The sequence below is a fragment of the Augochlora pura genome, chromosome 7 (assembly GCF_028453695.1).
Source record: "Augochlora pura isolate Apur16 chromosome 7, APUR_v2.2.1, whole genome shotgun sequence".
Lineage (NCBI taxonomy): Eukaryota > Metazoa > Arthropoda > Insecta > Hymenoptera > Halictidae > Augochlora > Augochlora pura.
This window is the reverse complement of record NC_135778.1, coordinates 37,842,680-37,862,851: the sequence shown is the minus strand read 5'-3', so window position 1 is coordinate 37,862,851 and position 20,172 is coordinate 37,842,680. Positions and strand designations below refer to the sequence as shown.

Sequence of the window (20,172 nt, the reverse complement as noted above, 5' to 3'; positions counted from 1 at the left end):
TTAACCGAGCCCCTTTCGAATGTTATTTACTTGGTGGCAGATAGCGGATTGGTAACTATCTGATCGCGGATTTTATTAATATTGGCGGCGGTCGACTTTCGCTATTTTTTTAAATTTTGATTTTTTAGCATAATTCGCTGTTTTTTTAAATTTTGATTTTTTAGCATAATTCGCTATTTTTAAAAACTTTAATTTTTTAGCATAATTCGCTGTTTTTAAATTTTAATTCTTTAGCATAATGCGCTATTTTTAAAAATTCTAATTTTTTAGCATAATTCGCTGTTTTTTAAATTTTTATTCTTTAGCATAATTCGCTATTTTTTAAATTTCAATTTTTTAGCATAATTCGCTATTTTTAAAACTTTCACCAAGAGTTGTAAATGGTGAAATGGTTCACGCTCTGTGACTTGTTCATTGGTTCGAACACGACTCAAAGCCCTCGCCACTGTTTTAACTCGTAAAACACAAAGTCGCGGATTGCATTTTCAAAAGATAGAAACTCTTGTCTCTAACATAGATCAGTTTGTCGTTAATAACTCATTAACAATGCCTCGTATAAAATAATTCTAAAGAAAAAAATTGTTTGAAATAACCTCAACTATCTCCCATTCCCAGTTTGTTAATCATTTTTAGAACATCTCATCTAGTAATATTTATGAGACGTAGTTGAAAATAGGTTACGTAAATGGGATTTATCGGTGCTCGGTTATTTGATTTCAATATAAATATTACTAGATAATAAAATCAATTAACCAATCACCGATTTTATTATAAATATTACTAGATACCAAATCAATTAACCAAGCACCGATAAATCCCATTCACATAACCTATTCCCACACCCATAAACTTCACCTAATCCAAGCGACGCGTTATCAAAATCGACAGAAATAAATCAAAACTACTCCCGAAGGTCTACCCGGTCTACTCCGTTCCCCTAACTCGCCCTAATCCTAGAGACGGTTTCCGCAGCGGAGGTGGAAATTCGCGGGTGGATCGCGCCGAATCCGAAAAGCTTCGGTGTCTAAGGTTGCATGAATCTTGCAAGGAACGGGGGGCCGCGGAAGGGGGTTGGAAAGCGGGGTAAAAAGGTGGCGCTTACGCGTCGATTTATGGAGATTGTATATCATGGTCCGGGCGGTGGATAATCCGTTGTGTTCCGAGAGGAACGGTACACGGTTACCTGCACCGGAACCTTTCCCAGGAGGATTCTGATGAGAAAGACGCGCGGCGACGTTGTAACGCCGCGTTGCTCGCGGCCTCGCGTTGTAAATAATTCAGCGTGCATTAAGGCACTCGCCTGCGCGTGTGCGCGTAAACGTACGTTGACGTGTGTGCGCGTATGTTAACGTGTGTGTGCGTTCTCGCAGGCGTTGACGTGTGCGCGTTCTTACCAGTGTTGACGCGCGTACGTTCTTACCAATATCAACGTACGTGTACGTTCTTACTAATGTCAACGTGTGTGTGCGTTCTCACAGGCGTTGACGTGTATGCGTGCACGCGCGTTCTTACCAGCGTTTCACGTGGCTAAGCGCGTGCACGCGATCAGACAAAAAGCACGGACCAGAAAAAACGGCATCGAGAGTTAGAGGGAGAAGAGTTATGTTTGCGACGTTAATCCTCGTTGCCGAGAGTCCTCGAGTGGTCTAGTATTTTTTATGCGTCCGACATCGGTCCGCTGAGTGAAACGAATTTATTGAATTCCAGCTGTTGACGATATCTTTTGCGAGCGTAACATGTTACGTCCTATTGCACTAACACAATACATACATTATAAAGTACAGTTCGGGACTGCCTAGTCGGGTTTTATGGCGGCGTACCATGTGCTTGGGACCTTTGAAATTGGCTACGACGTGGGCCTGTCACCCGTACATTCGGAATCTACCTTCCAACCGTCCCAAGGCACATGGTACGCCACGGGTCGCGGAAGACGGCACGTTTGGGACGCGGGGCAATTAAGAATATTGCAGCCAGATGTTGGCGACTTGCCGATGACCGTGCGCGGGACCCCCTGGAAGGATTCGCGGCGTGCCATCTCCCCGGTCCCAAACGTCGTTGCTTGCGACTCCGCGTCACTGGGCCCACTGCGATTGGGCAGCCCTTTGCAACACCTACCCTTGGGTCGAAGGGTTAGGGAGGACCGAGGTCCTTTGTGACTTTCGGTCTTCCTAGTAGAAAGAGAGAAAAAACTACATCTTCCCGCTACATATGTCGAGCTCCAAAAAGGCAAATACATAGTTCGTGGAAAAACACGCGCCCATTTTCAACTTTTGCACTTGCGCGAAACAACCTTCGGCGAAATAAATAAGTTCGAACTCCGGACAAGGGTTGGTGGATTCTCCGATTTTGAACAAAAACCCACATTTTCTTGGAAAACTCTTCCTTTATTTTTCAGACAATTTTATTCTAATCTGGGTGACGCTGTTCTTGTTCAAGTTAAACAGGATTTTACAAGTAATTTATGAAGATCGTTTTCGTTAATTTGAACGTGTTCAATATTTTTAAATATATATTATTATATTAACCCTTTGGCTACGGCAGACTTTGGCACGGCCGTAGTTTTTTCGTTAGACATGCATTTCTGAGGAAGTATATTAAAATATTCAAAATATTGAATTCTGTTACGTTATACCAATATTACTTGAAGTGAACAATAATATTAAGCTTTTTTACAATATATATAGCATAAATATTACACAATATATAATTAATCTGATCTTGATGAAATTTGATGAAATTTGATCTTGACGACTATTGGCGCCTACAGTAGTCAAAGGGTTATTTGTCGCTGGTTGTGTACATAGAATATAATAAAGTTGCTAAATATGTTGCTGAGACTAGTCACCGAAGTAATTTTCTACAGAATAGTGATTTCTGTGAATCTACGTAGATGACAGAGAACGCCTGTCAAACGAGCATCGGAATTCCACGAACTATGTATTTGCCTTTCCATGAGTCATTATCACTTGTCATCGCTGTGACGTTTTCTGCGTCGCCGATATTTTTGGAGCCACTGTAAACTCGTCGAAACAGAAGACAAATAATATAATTATTACTAGTCAGTAATATAATTATTACTAGTTAGTCTCCAATAAAAAAGTGAATAAAATAAATATTGTTTAAACACAAATGTCACAAAATTATAAAAATATTTACGACCGAGTGACCGGTCGTTAAATCTCTACAAACAATAAAATCTCTGCCTCGACGCAAACTTAAATTCCCGTGAATCCTGGCTAATCGCAGATAACGCCTATCAACCGTTCCCAGAAGCTGCATTTATTTAATCACGACCCCGCGTCGTCGCTGTTCCGTGGAGCCACCGTCTCGTCAAAAATGCCGCGCCGTGAGAGAATATTAATACCCCACGAACCGGTCGCCGATCGAAGAGATCGTTTCCGTGATTCCACAGGAAGCGTAGATAACGCGTATCAGCCCATTGGAATCCCAGAAACCGTGTTTGCTTTACCAGCAACGGCCTCTCCGTGTTGCCGTTAGCGTCACGTTCCGCGCGTCGTCGACCGGGGTGGAGGGGGGAGGCGCCCACTCGGTTGTTCAACGAACACGCGCGCTGCCATATTACGGTCGAGAAAATAGAGCAGCGGTGCTAAATGGTCGGAGTTCGGGAAAGAAAACCAGCTCGCGACGCGCCGACGATTCTTTCTTTTTTCCCGGACTTTTTCTACCGGTTCTACGGCCGGCGATAAAAGCTGCTCTAACGTAGTCCGCGTCGGTGTTGCACTCTTCCAACCGTGCGGGCATATTTAACACGGCGAGCGGAGGAAAGCGGCGTGGGGGGGAGCCGGTCCTCTTGTGAATTCAGGGCCCTATTAGCCCCCACTATCTGATCCGCGGAATCGTAGCTCAGGGTTTCTCCGCCGGTTTCAACCGGCCGAGGCTAATGAAAGCATCCCTGAACGGTGAATGGAGGAGGCTCGCCGAGAGGGTGTGCGCGAGGATCGCCGGGACGAGGAGCGGACAATTAATTTTACGAGCGGGGGCAAATGGAACCCGTCGGCCCGGACGACTGGCGGAGAGACGTCATTGGCCGCGATGTGTATCGTCTTTTATCGCCGGTTTAAACCGCGTACGCTATACACCCTTCCAGCCTATAACTGTCGCGTAATAGAATCATGTGGGTCCGCGCGGGATCGTTTGCGTTCTGACCTGCGACGGTCACTTCCTGCCGTACTCGGTGCGTTCGGTACTCTTTCGTTATATTGGTATAATAATAAGGCTCCCTGAGAGACGGAAGAAGATAATACGTAATTTATTTACAATTTTACAATTTTACCGGCTTGCGTGGGCGCTCAATATATAGAGAAATAAATAAATTCATAAAATGATATAACAAATTTATACAATAAAAATTAGGCTACGTAGTAAATAAGTAAATAGATATAACAATAATAATTCAACAATGAAGAATAATAAAAAAAGATAGATATAAAAATAGAAATTATGTGTATAGTAAAATATAAATATTATACGATATTATTATAAAATATATAATAAAATTAAGCAGAGCAAACACAAATTATTTAATTTTGACGATATACGTTTAATTATTATTTTAAATATTCGATTACATGTAATATGGAACGTCGGATTTATATTTTATCGCAACTTGAACACACAAATGATTTAATCATAAATAATGAATGATATTATCCACCGAACCATCGCAAGTACGTGTTTCTAACAAATTAGAAATTTCTTATTTTATATTGTCCAACTCGTACTGATGCGGCAGGTTCCTCCGGAAAAGAGGGTTGGACGAAATTCGTGAAAAGAATTTCGAAATACAATCGACGGAAAGTAAACACGCAGAAAGTGGTGGTCCTTATTGAACGACCGAACTGTACAACCGTGAGTCCTCTATACACGCGTAATATAGCGCCGCTGTATCGCCGCGCGCGAGTACATATTCTTTCGATTGAATCTCTCCATTCAGCGAGCGCGGCGTTCGACCCCCCCTCGCGCCGCTTTCGTATATATCCGTCGCTGTTTACTCTTCTTCCTCGTGCGTACACGTTTTTTCCATTGTTTATACGGGAAATTCCTCTACCGAGTGGTTTAATACCGTTCGAGAGCCGGATCTCGCAACCAACCCTTCCCCTCTCCCTTTTTAGTTCACCCTATCGCTCATTCTCTCACTCTCCACCCCTCTCTTTTATTCTCACCTGCAATTCTTGTTATTTATATAATAACACGATATTATTTATGTAATAATAACACGGTATTATTTATGTAATAATAACACGATATTATTTATGTAATAATAACACGATATTATTTATATAATAATAGCACGATATTTAAATATAAAAGAGTCTGATACTATGACAATTATTTGGAGAAATGGTATAGCAATTTTTAGTGTCGCCTCTGAGTCACTAAGGCCGAGTGCAAAGGGGTGAAACTCGAAAGTTGCTCTCAGGCGAAATGTGAGGTTATATCGTCAAGAGCAACTGTTGATAAAAATTCTCAAATGGACACGTACCATTATTTCCTCTCTCTCTCTCTCTCTCTTTCTCCCTTCAGGCCTATTCCCCATCTCTCTTGTATCGCGTTCCATAGGGCGGCAAGGATGAGGCGAGGAACGATGAGAGGGGGGGAGAAAAAAGGTATTCGCTCATAATGGCGCCGCGTGGGATCCCGTAGCCGTAGACGGTGGTCCCCGTCGAATTTATGGAGGGTGGGATCGAGCGGTTGTAATAACGCGGGTCCCGCGTAATCACCGGGCTTTCGATGCGCGAAAAAATCGCGAGATTAATCGTCGCGACCTCTTATTAGCGGGGTACACGGCGATTTCGATGACGCGGGGGGGACCTCGAACCCCCATTAGAATGGAAATGCGAATTACCGGCGGAAATTGACCGTGCGCCGGCCGGCCGGCCACCGTGAAAACGGACCTTCCTATACCCCCTCCACCGCCATCGAAATACAAATTCTACGAGTTCAAGCGCGGATTTATTGTTTGTTTATTGGTCGCGGCGAAAAACTGGTGCCGGGTGCGCGACAACTGAACGTTGAAACAATGCAGAGAGTTCATTTCGTGTTCGGCGCATTGTGACACCTCTATTCTCGATCCAATATTATAAACAGATAATTTAATTATTAAGAATTTAATATTCGATTCACTATTTAATTGAATATTAGAAACTTAACGTGATTATTTACTTTTTTTTAAATTTCGAACGCCGCTTTACAGAGGAAACCGTGAGGCGCCGGCGTCGACGTGTTAACCCTTTGCACTCCAAGCAATGTTATATAACAAAATTTATACGATACATTATTTTAGAAAAATTATTTTAGATTTGCAGTTGAAATGGCTTCGAGTGCAAAGAGTTGATATACAAATTATTTGAAAACGCGGTAGAATAATTTCAGTGGTGCCTCAGAGTGATCACTGCGGTGCAAAGGGTTAAATAATTCGAGTTTACGGGAACCTATTCGTCTGAACGTTTAATCGTAATACGCGACAGAATCGGCCGAGACAGAATTGCATTTTCTAGCTGGCGCCGCGGAACCAGACCCCACCGATTCGTCGCAGGAGATAACCGCGGCGGACACTGGCTAAATACGAACCGTACATCAATTAATTAGGCCGTGGGGGATAATCGTTAAGCGTGCACTCGGGCTCCAGGCCGGCTAATTATTCCACGGTGGTTTATAAATAGCCGCTTACGTCGCGACGGACCGGAGTCGGTCCTCGGGAGACCGTGCGATCGTCCGAGGAAGAATTGAACTCGTTCAAAAAAGAGCACGCTGTCCCCCCACCCCTCCTCTTTAGCGTCGCCATTGCTCAATGGAATTCGTATCGCGCTGGCGCGGCTGAAACGTCAGCTAAAAACCATCAATGGAGACGTGTTGCTCTTGCAGAGTACGCGCGTCTTACGATTTTGAAAGATATTACTCTCAAAAACTAACAATAGTATAAAGACTTAAAAACTTGAGAAAATCATTTGAGCTTTGTAGAACACGGCTTTTGATATTAGAAATTGTTATTTCAATTCTAAGCGAAGTAATTGTTAATTTCAATTTTTAAGAAAGGAACAAGATAAGTGTGGATTATTTTGACCTAACCTAAAAGTGAAGGGAGAAAGCAATCGAAGTACTACGAAGCTTACATATAGTATTAACCCTTTGCAGTCGGAACTGTTTTAAGGTTAGATCCAAAATTGCTATTTTGATCAGCTGTAGTATAGCACTTGGTATAATTTATGCATGTGAAATTGAGTCTTGTGATTTGTAGAACAGTTACACTTTTAACGTTAAACTAACGTTTGACTTTGAAGTCAAACATAACCTGGCACTGAAAGAACTTATGGAACACCCTGATAGAAAAGGAGGAATTTTTATGGTCATCTTAAATTTCCTAATTTTTTGGTATTCATGAAATTCCTTGTTTCGTTGCGACTTGGCAACGGGAAATTAATGCTCGCGAAGACGCTGCTGGACGTTATGGAACCACCGCAAGCTCATTAGGTCTCTAATGAGTTAATATGAGAGCGAGCTCTTTGAGACCGGCAGCGCAGATTAGAAGATTCGAATCAAAGCGGAACCGCTCGCTACGGAACCACGGAAAATTGCATTAACGTGGAAAGGTTGCAGCCGAGTCATCGGCCTCGATGAATTATGAAAATTTCACAAAGCAGCCGATCAAAGTGCAATTAACCTCGCGAGGTGGCTCCGTAGCTCCTTAGACTAATTTTCGGTCAAATAATTTTTGGTCACTTAATTTTCAGTTCGCTAATTTTCGATCACTTAATTTTCAGTTCGTTAATTTTCAGTCGGTCAATTTTCAGTTCGCTAATTTTCAGTCGGATAATTTTCAATTCGCTAATTTTTGATCGCTTAATTTTCAGTTCGCTAATTTTCAGTCGGCTCATTTTATTCATCCAAAAGCAGATCATAAATTTCACGAAGGAGTTAACAAACGCAAAACCCTAACATTTTGAGGTTATTTTGTCGTAAATACGGTTTAAATGTGAATCAGTGAATAAGAAAAAATAGTAACGAAAATTATAAATTATAGTTATAATATTTAGTTAAACTTATAATATTTAGTTAAACTTATAATATTTAGTTAAACTTATAATATTTAATTAAAGTCATAATATTTCATTCGAACTATGAAAAGTCTATTATTTCAAACAATATCTCAAATATCTTCTCCATTAATCCGAACTCCGAATAAAATTACCAATTTCCATTTATATTCCTCCGCGAGCCTAATCGCACTCCGCTTGCCATAACGCTCTACAAGCGATGCAGTTTTTGATAACGCGTTACTGTTCGGCAAAGGTGTCAAAGAGTCAATTTCGTTCGCTCGAGCAGCCGCGCTAATTCTATTTTCCTCGCACGTACACGCCATCCGATCCGGCCGCGATCTCGGCGAAACAAAACCAAGCAATTATCCTCGTTTTCCATTCGGAGCGGCGGGGAGTCAACGACTCGCTAACAGAATCGCTTTATCTGCGTGCACGATCGGCAGCCATCGAACCCGACCGGATCGATCGCGAAGCACGTCGCGTCGCAAGGATACCGGTCAACCTTCCCGACGTCGCGTCGCGCGCCCCGGTCTGGGAATTCGCTTTCTGTAAACGAAACTGTTTTAGCGTTCCCTCGATGCCACAGTAAAACGATTCGTTGCATTCGCCTTGATATTGTAGGAATTTATATATATAATAATAAGGTGTTTAAATTGGAAAAGTATCGAGTGGGGTAATTAATAGAAAATAAAGAAACTGAGGACTAGTTGGCAACTTTTAGACTTTTTTACTCCTTGATTTCCAAAGAGAGAGAGACAGATTTGTTTTATATCATTTTCCGAAATATCACTGAAGGATATATGATTCTGAAATATAGTACCAAAAAATGCCGAAATTTTGTGAGTGGCGGTGCAACAAATTACCAGACGTATATATGTTAAAGACACAAAATCGTAAATTAACGCAGCTGTAAAACAAATTATAGTGGAATGTGTTGATTGAATTTTGGCCGCAGAGAGCGAGTTTGCAGGCCACCGTGCGTCGCGCAGCGTCCCGACGGCGACGCCGCGGGGGCAAGGCTTTCCGTCTTCTATCTCCGGCGATTGTTTTCTCGCGGACAGAGGCCGGCCGGGTGGAACAGGCTTCGCGAGAGAAAAATCGGCGGAAGAGGACAAGGAGAGAGACCGCAGGGGCCTCTCTCGCTCGCGCGCGCGCGCTCGGCAGCAGCAACCTTCGCGCGAGAAACCGGGAGCCGTTCTCCAAGTTTTGCCGTCGGCGAGTGAAGGTCGAGCTGTAAACCGCTCGGCCGGTTGGCCGGTTTCCACAAATAGCCGTCCCACTGTGCCTTCTTTGTTCGCTAATCGTCCCGAGAAAGCAATTAGAGGCACTCCGGGGCCCTGCCGCGATGCCACACTGCCACCCCAGGCCGGAGCAGATTCACTATCCGTCCACGTTTTGCTCTCCTACGGCGTCTCCTTTCCCGCGTGGTTGCCCACCGCTCGAACCTGCTCGGACCTGCACGGACCTGCTCCGACGTGATACGATTAGATCGATCGGAAAAAGTACCGTGTCTCTCTTCGTCGGATAAAAGGAGGAAAGAATTTGATCGAATGAGCTGCTCGTTAAGCATCGATTTTCATAGCTGCTTGACGCGTTCCCGGACGCGAATATGCTAAACCATTCATTTTCATTATATCCCAAATATCAATTTTTATTGTCACAATGGTGACACGGATGCATAAGTTTTCGAGAAATCTTCAATTTTCCGATTTTTTGGGGGTTTTTCATTTTTGATAATCACAGCTTGCAATTGAAAAATCTGACAAAATTCTATATCATGCGGCTTGATGTCCAAAATAAGCCATATTTCTTTCAAAATTTATGAAAGCCGCTAAAGGTGGAAAAATGCCGGAAAACCGCGAAATTTAATTTACCCTGTAATTACCCTCATGGACAAGTTACAAGGTTAAAAAATTTTGCAGAGATGAGTTTTTATTGGTCAGCTATCGAACGGTATATGACTCAATGAAAAACCTCTAAGGGCAGTTTTGGTCATCTTAATCGGCTATGCCCTTTGTAAGGCATAGCAAAGGCAAAGTAAAGGGATAGTATTACTGTCGTAGCAGTAAGTGGTAAGGCGTACTATCATGCTATGATAGTAATACTATATAATATATTACTACGACAGCAATACTGTATAATATAGTGTCAACGGCCAATTCACGCTGCAAAAAAACCGATCCTCGTCCGATCATCGAAGTTAAACAGCGTTGAGCGTGGTCAGTACTTGGATGGGTGACCGCCTGGGAACACCACGTGCTGTTGGCTCCTTTTTTTGTTCATTTTCTTTTTTTTTGTTCATTTTTCGCTTTATACTAATAAAACTATATAATATATTACTGTCATAGTATTACTATCGTAGATAGTATGCTAATATATATATAACTGTAATAGTATATACCTATATAGCTATAAAACTATAACACTATATGGCGCATGGTTTTTTCTTAAACCGATCGTGCTGTTTTAATGTAATTATTTCAACCATCCATAAAACCTGCCACCTTCTCACCTGTAACATGAACAGACACTACGTGTTACACTAAGAGAGATCTGTCGAGTTGACACGTGGGACAGATGAGGATTAATTATCGCGTTCACGGTTCTACGACCAATAAATGGGTCACCATCTTTTTGAATAAAAGATCATGGATTATACGTAAATGGAGGCAACGAGTTACATATTCATATAACCGGAATGGCATTGTGTAATCTCGTATACAACTGTTGCACAAATGTCATTCTATAGTAAGTTATATATATGTGACAAATTAAATTAAATATTTAATTATATATGTTACAAATTAAATTAAATATGTAGTTATATTTATGTGACAAATTAAATTAAATTAAATATGCAATTACATATATGTAACAAATGAAATGAAATTAAATATGTAATTATACATATATACAACAAATGAAATGAAATTAAATATGTAACAAATATATTATCCAAGAAATGAAAGATCAGTATTTTATATCGTTAATTAATCAAGCTGATTGCAGTTGCTATTACAGTCCCTAAAATTTCATTTATTATCCTGAAATCTCAAATTTATTCGCAAAAATAATAAAAATAGTTTACAAAGTCATCGTCCTTCCGAGTCACCTTCTCATTACTAATTCACCGAGTTCTTATCGCTAACAGCATCTGATTGAAAAACCAAACCCAATGGCAACATTGATCGTAGCTCGCTACGCCTCTGGCGGTTTATTAACGCGATCTTGAACGTTTGTTCGAGCCGAGGCTTTTCCTTCTAATTGGATTTCCCATTCAGCGAACGGAATTCGCTTATCGACGAACGCGTAGACGCGAGGACCGATTCAAAAGCGACGGCTACGTTCCGGAGCAATCGAGAGAGAGAGAGTGAGGAAGAGAGAGAGAGAGAGAGCTCTTTCGGTAGTTCTATCGACGTTCTCGGAGCAGGAAGTCGAGGAAAAAAAGACTTAAAGAACGGCCGCCTTGCCAGAAAAAGAATCGGGGGATTGCGAAGACGGATTATCGGAAGGTTCGTAAAATCGGAACGGTTTCTCGGGGACCTGTTTACCGAGTGCTGGTGTCGATCGATCTCGAAGAGAAGAAGCGAATCGGATCAGGATAAATTATTAGGGTAAATGCACCGATCACTCTTACATTATATTCGGTTGTTCGGAAAGTATTAGGTTTTAAGTATTAGATTTTAAGTATTAGGTTTTAGTATTGTCCCATAAGTTCTTTCCGCGTCACGCTATGAGTGACTCTAAGTGGCTGTATTTATATAAACATGCAAGCTTATCTCTTAGCCGTTTATGGTATCAGTTTCAGTCGTCCCGGAGCTCTTTCAAAGTACGTTTCGTTGCTGACAAAGTCTCTTTTAAAATTTGTTCTGCACCGTTCACTATGGCGTCGCGTTCGATCCGCCTGAAATCTCGGCCGCCCCTTGTTATAACTGTTATTCAGATAGAGCCATCGAACGGCGCATGGTCGTCGCGTAGGGTTACCGTCAGCAGTCACGAACTCGTTAATTCGCGGCAGATGTCCACTCGTCGAGGGGACGGTCAATTAAAGTATAATTGATCGCGGTGAGTAACATGACGCGAGTTCACGGCTACCCATTGTCTTTAAATAGAACCGCACCGGGACGGAGAAGTCGGAACAGGTTCGCCGGTCGAGGAAAATATCCTTCGTGGAACAGACCAGTGGTCGCGGACGCGTCGATGCTCGCAAGAAATCCGCGCGCAGGGACACCTTTGACGAGTTCATCGAACGTCGCCGAGCTCTATGGAAAATCCTCGATTCCGTGAAACAGGCGTGTCTAGGGAGGGGATAGGGCCGGTAATGAATGAAAGAATAAACATGGCGCGATTGCGTAACGCCGGAGATGAATTAATCACGGGAGAATACCGCCGGTGCAAATTGCATCGCAAATTACGTCTCGTTAGCATACAATACGCGTACACGACCCACAAACGTGTTTTTAATGCGACGGAGCTGCCGATGGTCTTGGAAGCTCCCTCGCGAGGCGGCTTCCTCTTCCTTCGTTCTGCCGACGAATTTTAGCTACCCTGTGACTGGGCAATTAAACCCTTCACTACCGGTCCTTTCACGCTGTGACGATTAACCCTTATTCGTATTTAATAATTTTCTTTGGGTCTTTGGATCTTTGAACCTTTGAACCTTTAAACCTTTAAACCTTTAAACCTTTAAATCTTTAAATCTTTGGGTCTTTGGATCTTTGAACCTTCAAATCTTTGCATCTTTGCATCTTCGAATTTTCCAATTTCCTAATCGTACACCCCAAATAAACGCTAATAAAAATTCAATTCCAAACGTAACAATAAAATTACTCGGCCACACATTCAACCCACACTAACTTAATTTAAACAATCTTAACACCCACAGGTGTGGGCACTCAAACGGAGCCCTTGAACGCCATCCGTGACGCGGAAGGACATTGAACGCGTTGAAATTCTTTCCGTTGCCAAGAACAACGACGGCTCGCTCGTCTGTTTTTGTTTTTCGCCGCGTGATTTTTTTTAAATATCGACCAGCCGATCGCAGACCGATGAATCATCCCCGTTTCGTCGAACGGCGTTCTCGGAGGCCGCGGTGGCCTCGGTATTATTATTTTTCAGGTAGGACGCGCGGACCCACCGTCTTCGGTTTCACTCTGTTTTTCGTTGCCGCGCGGTAGCGGACGGAGGTCGCGCGGAGGCGTGACCGGAGCGCGACGGTGAAACGCGCGGCGGCGAGATAGCCCCGGCAAGAGCCGCGAGGAAAAGTTCGCTCGCGCGAACGTATTAATCTCCCGGGTTATTTTCACGCGTGATGTGTTCCGCTTTGTCGTGTGGGCAATCGGCCGCGTACCTACGCAGGTACATATCTGCGCGAGCGACGGCGATCGAATCGACGGTATTACAGTCGGGGACAAAAAGATAAGACCCCGTTTGTTTGTTAACGCGTGGCGAAAATTCGACGTTTCGCGTACAATCGCCCACGGTTAAATAACGAAAATTCGTTGTTTTTATAATATAGAAAGTTAGATATATGAGCTGCAATTATTATATCCTTTTTTACCATTTGAATATTTTAAAGGGTTCCCCAGCCAATCTCGAAATCATCCGGAATTAAAATCGTCGATTAACTTCGAAATTAACCCTGAAATTTAACTTCGAAATTAACATCGAAATTTAACTTCGAAATTTTCTTCGTCGTTACAATTTTCGACTGCAATATTTTCGAAATATTCAAAAAACTGAATTCGCCCCACAGAGAACCAACGTCGATAAACAAAATCGTTACATCGACGATTCAGACAATTCGTCCTACGGTTCGTCGACCGGGCCGAAATTTCAATCAGGACGTGTCCCCGACAGGACCGCATCTCGGTGAATAACGCGCCCGCATCAATCTCACGCGCGAGAGCACGAAAAAGAGCGAGCGGGACGCACCCCCTCCCCCTCCCGGTACGATGATTTAATAGACGATCGGGAACGAAAAATGGGGGGGGCCGCGTAGACAATCGAGTCAACGGTGCGCGGCAACGCCGCGTTTTTTTGTTCACGCTAATGCAGCTATCTGGCCGTTGCACGCCGGCCGTGCACAAACTGTACACGCGGGCGCGCGAGCGCGGCCGTACGTCGCCATCGGGCAACGATGGAACGCAGACGAGCGAGATTATCGCGGCCGCGAATTTCCGGCCGAATGGCTCTCTCGCGAGCGTGTTTCACGCCTCTGGATTTTCATGGCTGCGCCGGCCGGGCGCGTTCGCTCGAATCGGTTGATCGCGAAAAATCGGATCGGCGCCAGCGTCCCCGCGAATAATGGACCGTTTTAATTAGTTTCGCGAGCTTTGACGATGTTTCGGGGGAGGATCGGGGTAATCAGTTTTTATTTGAGACTGTTTCTCCGTTCGAGCATACCTTTGATCGTGTTATTAATTATAATGTAGTATAGTGTTATTATGTATTATATCTTATAATATTTTATTATGTATTATGTATTATAATATTTTATTATAATCTCTTATGATATATTATATTGTATCTTACTGTATATAATGTACCGTATGTTATAATACTGTATTGTATCATACTATGTATAATGTTCCATATATTATAATATTCCCCGGCATTCTTTGTAAGCCTGGGGGAACATAAATTGATAAATAAATTTTAGTATGATAGAAAAATTATTTAATTCATTAATTAATTACTTATTTTATTCCTTTGCAGCTGTTTAAAATATATCTTGAAACTCGTGGATTTCGATATGGGGACAGAGCAAAAATAAATTTTAAATGGTCCCTTTAAATTTTAAATTTTCCCTTTTTTTCATTTGAGATTTAATCGTCTATTAAAAAATCGGCAATCACTCTCTTGCCAACCCAATATGCCACAAATCACAGCAACAAAATTGAAAGAAAACGTGCAGCACAACACTTGCCAGGAAGGAAACACGAAGGTTGGCAGAAGTGCGCGTTTATTGACTCGCTCTGTCGTTCAGCCTTTCCCCCGATACGTGATATTCGAAGGCAATAAGCACGCGTTTCTATTTCTGGCGCCTCGAATGCAATGGATCTCGTCGAATAACAGAGGCCCGTCGCGCTGCCGGCACATCTACTTACGTCGAGGTTGCTCGCGTTCAATGGGTAAACTGTTTATCCACGCGTCGCGGTTTCGAAACTTCGTCCGGTTTCACGGCACTTTCTGCGTCGCCGCGAAACGACCTCTAATTGCGCTTTATAGTCTGGAGAAGGATTAGAGCTTGGAGAACTTCTATTTCCGTAGAAATCGAAGGTAGAGATCAGAGATATTTTCAGGAGAAATTTTAGAGCTTGGAGAACTTCATTCCCGCTGAAATCACCGCTAGAAGTCCCAATTATAGTCAGGAGAACCTCTATAGCTTGGAGAACTTCATCTCCAAAAAAAAAACTATACTTAGCGTAAAAGCTATAGCGATTTTATAGGTTGGTTCCTATCGACTCGACCAGAAGACGCTCGTAATTTTTCTTATCTTTTAATCGCGAGTCACTTAGTCAGCTCGTTAACCACTGATTTCCGTAACTGATCTCGCTCGATAATGCTCGGATTCATATGTTATACCAGTTCCCACCGCAGCCGTGCTCGTACACCGCCATTAGTCCGTGGAAATACGCTTAAAAAGGATGCTTAGGAGCATACCGGTATATCTGGCTTGTACAAGGATCAATATTAATAGTCCGGGCTTGATTTCTCGCGACTATGATACACAGAGTATAGTGTGTGTTGATGGCCAAAAAAGTTTTATCAAATTATTCCTAATATTCGATGCCGTGAACGGTACTCGGTAGTTTTCTTTTTATAATTTATCTAGTCGTGGTCTACTTTAGAATGACTTGTCTTTTGACATAATTTTCTTTGGCTATGCAACATTGCTGTCAAAGTAGAGAACCCGAGTTCCAGGTTATGTCAGGTTATCTTTGGTTTAAAATTTAATTTAGTTAATTTAATTCAATTTAGTTAGTTTGATTTAATTTAATTTAATGTAGTTAGTTTAATTTAATTTATTTATTTTGGAAGAAAATTTCCAACTGCAAGAACGACGATAATAACGAAGAAACACAATTTTCGAATTATCACAGAGAGAATGTTACAAAGATACACCTCCACCAATTGAGAAAATTGTATTCATTTATCTTCATAATTTGGCCGGTAGAGAACAGTTACGTTGCACTTCCTGATTCGTATGTCACGATATTACACGTCGACGCTTATCATGAGCGGTGCGCCGACAATCATTGTGAACAAGTGTACGAGTGTTATTAATATTGATGAGCACGCGTTAGCGTATTTCACGGCTATTATTCAATCTGATTAATATAGTAATGTCTATTTAAAACAGTTCTTTTATGCTACCTTCGTTGCAGGCTTGACATAATCATTAATTGCGTGAAAACAGCGCGTTTTGTTTATCTAACTTCGAAAGTGTAATTTTTACGAGAAACATAACCTTTGTTCCACCTCACATGGTGTTACGTGACTTCGCCTACGTAAATAATTTCTGTTATACATATATGATTTACTGTATGTAACATTTTTATTTTATATATATATATAATTTAGTGTATTTAATATTCTTATATATGTAATTTATTCTATCTAATATCTATACATAACCTATTATATACAATATCTTTATCACACACAATGTTTCCCTCAAATTCAACGTCTATAATAACCGTAATTTCGATTCGAATTTCATTAAAATACAACTTAAATTCGATGAAAAGGATCTGATCGTTCCAACGCAGATTTCTCGATACGATTAAAAATCCCTTCGCCGCGCACGCGAACGTCGAGCAATTCCCACATACATCTACGATTATGGTAATACTGAAAAATCCACGGTTACCAATTCCACGAACAAAAACGTGGAAGGACCTCGCCGCGGGCGCGCTCGACAACCGGGAAGTTCTCACAAATTTCAATTGAACCGCGTACCACCGGAATGTTAAACTTACGAGACGAATTTATAAAAAAAAACGCAGTTATAAAACCTGATTAACCGAATCTCGGTTGTCTGACTTCTTTATTATGTGAACACGTTTTAATCTACGGCGATTCATTGCGCGCATCGCAACGAGTTATGGATCCACGTAATTAAGTAACTAGCACCTCTATTCCCGGAACGCCCGCGCGTTTTAATTAGTTTAAACAGTCAAGGTCTAGCATGGTTTGGATAGAAGTTCTTCAGTAGCGAATCTAATCGAAAATAATTAGCGATGTGTATCGTGAGTCTGATTCGAATATTCATGCTCGCGTTAATATTTATGCTCTTGTTAATATTCATACTTGTGTTGATATTCATACTCGTATTAATATTCATATTTATAGTTAATTGTTGCTAACATGATTGTCTTCCCTCGTTATTCTATAACCACTGAATTCGATTATAAAAACATTTAACTCAACTATGCTTCGATTGCAAAGCTTTATAAATATTAATTGTTTAATAAATTTTTAACCCATGAATTGTACAGTTTTCTGTGCTAAGGTTAATTTTACGATAATACTGTTGTAATAGTCTACTTTTTACACTTATTCTTTAATTCGAGCGATAAAAATTCCTGGTACTAAATACCAACCGACGCAGATTTCCGCGCGCAATTATAATTATCCACGCTCGTCGCGCGGCAGTCTCGTTACCAAAGAGTTATCAAACCAGATCGCGAGAGGACTGTTCGCATTCTTGGACGGTTGGCAAAGAGATCATTCGTCTTGCCACTTATACCAGTTTCGAAAGGAACAGGACGAAAATACAGCGGGAGCAAAAGTCGACCGCGTAAATCCGCGATCGATACTTGCGCGTTCGTATAAATGTAGTTTGGCCCGCTAATAACAGATCGTAAATAGTAACGAATTAATTTAACGCCTCCGGTCTATCCACCGTCTATCGGTCTGATTATTCAGACGGCGCTGCCAGGTATCGCGACGAGGAAGTGTCCGATAGCTGACAAATTGCGGCAACCTTTCGCCGATCAATCTAATTCCGCGCGACCACCGAACACGGCGGCGAGACGGTACGGAGGGAGAGAGAGCGAGAGAGAGAACAGGAATATACATACGCGCGCGTGGAAACGAGACTCGATTACCAGGGCACCGGCCGATAACATAATTACGTGTGGGGCGGCGCGCGTGTGTCCCATAATTAAGAATAATTTTCCAATTCGCCGGGATGACGGAACGGTTTTTCGCGGGCCCGCGCCTCGCCTCGCCGCCGTCTCCGCTGCTTTCTGAAGCTGATAAAGCGGCGCGCGCGACCCGGACCCCAGGCTTCGGTTCGTTAAAATTCCAGCCGCGACGATGAGCGGTACGTAATACGCGCAATTTATCGTAAGCTTCTTAGGCGAGACGGTTTCAATTTCTCGGCGTTAAACGCGGGCGGTCGGTTGGACGGAACCGCGGCGGGCCCGGGGAAAATCGCGCGATTAATAACCGGTCGTTGCGCCCCGCGGAAAAATAAATATCGCCGCCTATCTGCTGGCTCCTGTTCGACCAACAGGTACAAATTAGATAATTTCGTGGCTCGGGTGACAGTACAACCGCGGTTTTGCTGTTCTTACGGAACGTGGCTCCGTCGCGAGATCACGCTTTTTCTTGTTCAGTGAGAAATCTTGGAAAGAATCGCGCGAAAATGACATCGGTCTTCGCTTTAATATAATAATTTTTTAAATCAGAACTCTATTGTTGTAAAAATTATTTTAGAACGTAATAGAATAATTATAGTGGTGCCTCGAAGTCACCATTCGAGTGCAGAGGGTTAATAAAATTAATAAAGTCGAAGCATTGGGTTGGCTACTAAGTGATTGCGAATTTGAGGTTAGAAGGAGAATTCAAAATTTTTGCTTGATATTATAATAACTTCATTCAATCAGGTATTGTCCATTTTTGTCTTCTTTTAAACAATGTTAGCTATTGACTAAAATCATCTATTAATTAAAATCTGTTAATTGAAATCAGCTATTGACAAAATCCTCAATTATTTAGTTAACAACCCAACATATTTTTCCGGCTCTCAGTTGGAAAACGTCTAGTTCAGTCTAGACTGTAAATACAAAAACAATTGAAACCGTGCAGTGTTCGGTCGCAATTACAGATAAGAGTCTCGAGAAGCATCCAATATTTTATTGCAAATACGGGAATTATCTGGCTGCGCAGTCGCTCGATAATTTCACCGCGGGGTTGCATTCGGAACGTTTCACCGTTACGCTGCAAACGATGGGTTATCGGTTATTTACGTATATTGATACGAGCGGTATAAAATAAAAACATAAATCATTTTTTGGATAAACATATTTATACGATTATTTACTAAATGCGTATGTTACCGTGCCGATTTTTTAAGTAACTTCACTGCTGTGTATGTGCATGTAGTTATCGAAATATATGCATACGTATAGTATATGCTGTTTTATATGCATACGTACGAGTTTAATGTAACATTTTACGCACGCAGTGTTTCCGAACCAGAGATACGAATCGAAAAGGAATAAATATACGTAGACAAATTAATCGAAAATACACAGTTGTGTTGCTTCGACAGAATTTATTTCTTTGACAAAGCTATGCTGAAAAATTGTCCCATACGCGTGTATTTGTATATTGTCACCCGGTTGTAAAAATTTTCGTTTATATTTTGATTTCATTTATCTTATTAATCACGAAAGGTATTTAATATTTAAAAAGGTAATTTATTTATGAAAAACTTTATTTGCGCAAAATCCAGCCGCGTCTAAGAGATTAAGGAAAAATGCTAATCAACGCAGCACGAAATGTAAGTGCAAGGAGTTAATAAAGAAAGGAACTTATGGTACACTCTTCTATATTCACTTACACAGAGTACATAGCGTTAGTAGGAAGTCGGTACCGAAGCGTATGATCACCCTATACATCGAAGCGTGAAAAGTGGGTCAAAAGGTACCCATCGGCCGTTCCTCGAGGGTTAAAAATCGTTTCCTCTCAAAAATTCCTATGCTACCCAACACGGCTGTTCCGTCGTCTCACGAAAAATTGTTGGCCGCCACCCCCACCTCGAACGAGTAGGCGTCGATGTTGCCTACGTGCCTCTCGAACCGATGCGACCCGGCTCCGC

General features: G+C 41.9%; 1 protein-coding gene and 1 pseudogene across 5 annotated transcripts in view; both read left to right on the top strand.

The window, feature by feature from the left end:
• Spri (Src homology 2 domain-containing protein sprint) overlaps window positions 1-20,172 on the top strand; it is a 268,054-nt gene that overhangs the window by 145,096 nt on the left and 102,786 nt on the right. The gene's annotated exons all lie outside the window — the stretch shown is intronic.
• LOC144473915 (5S ribosomal RNA) lies at window positions 10,205-10,325 on the top strand (annotated as a pseudogene).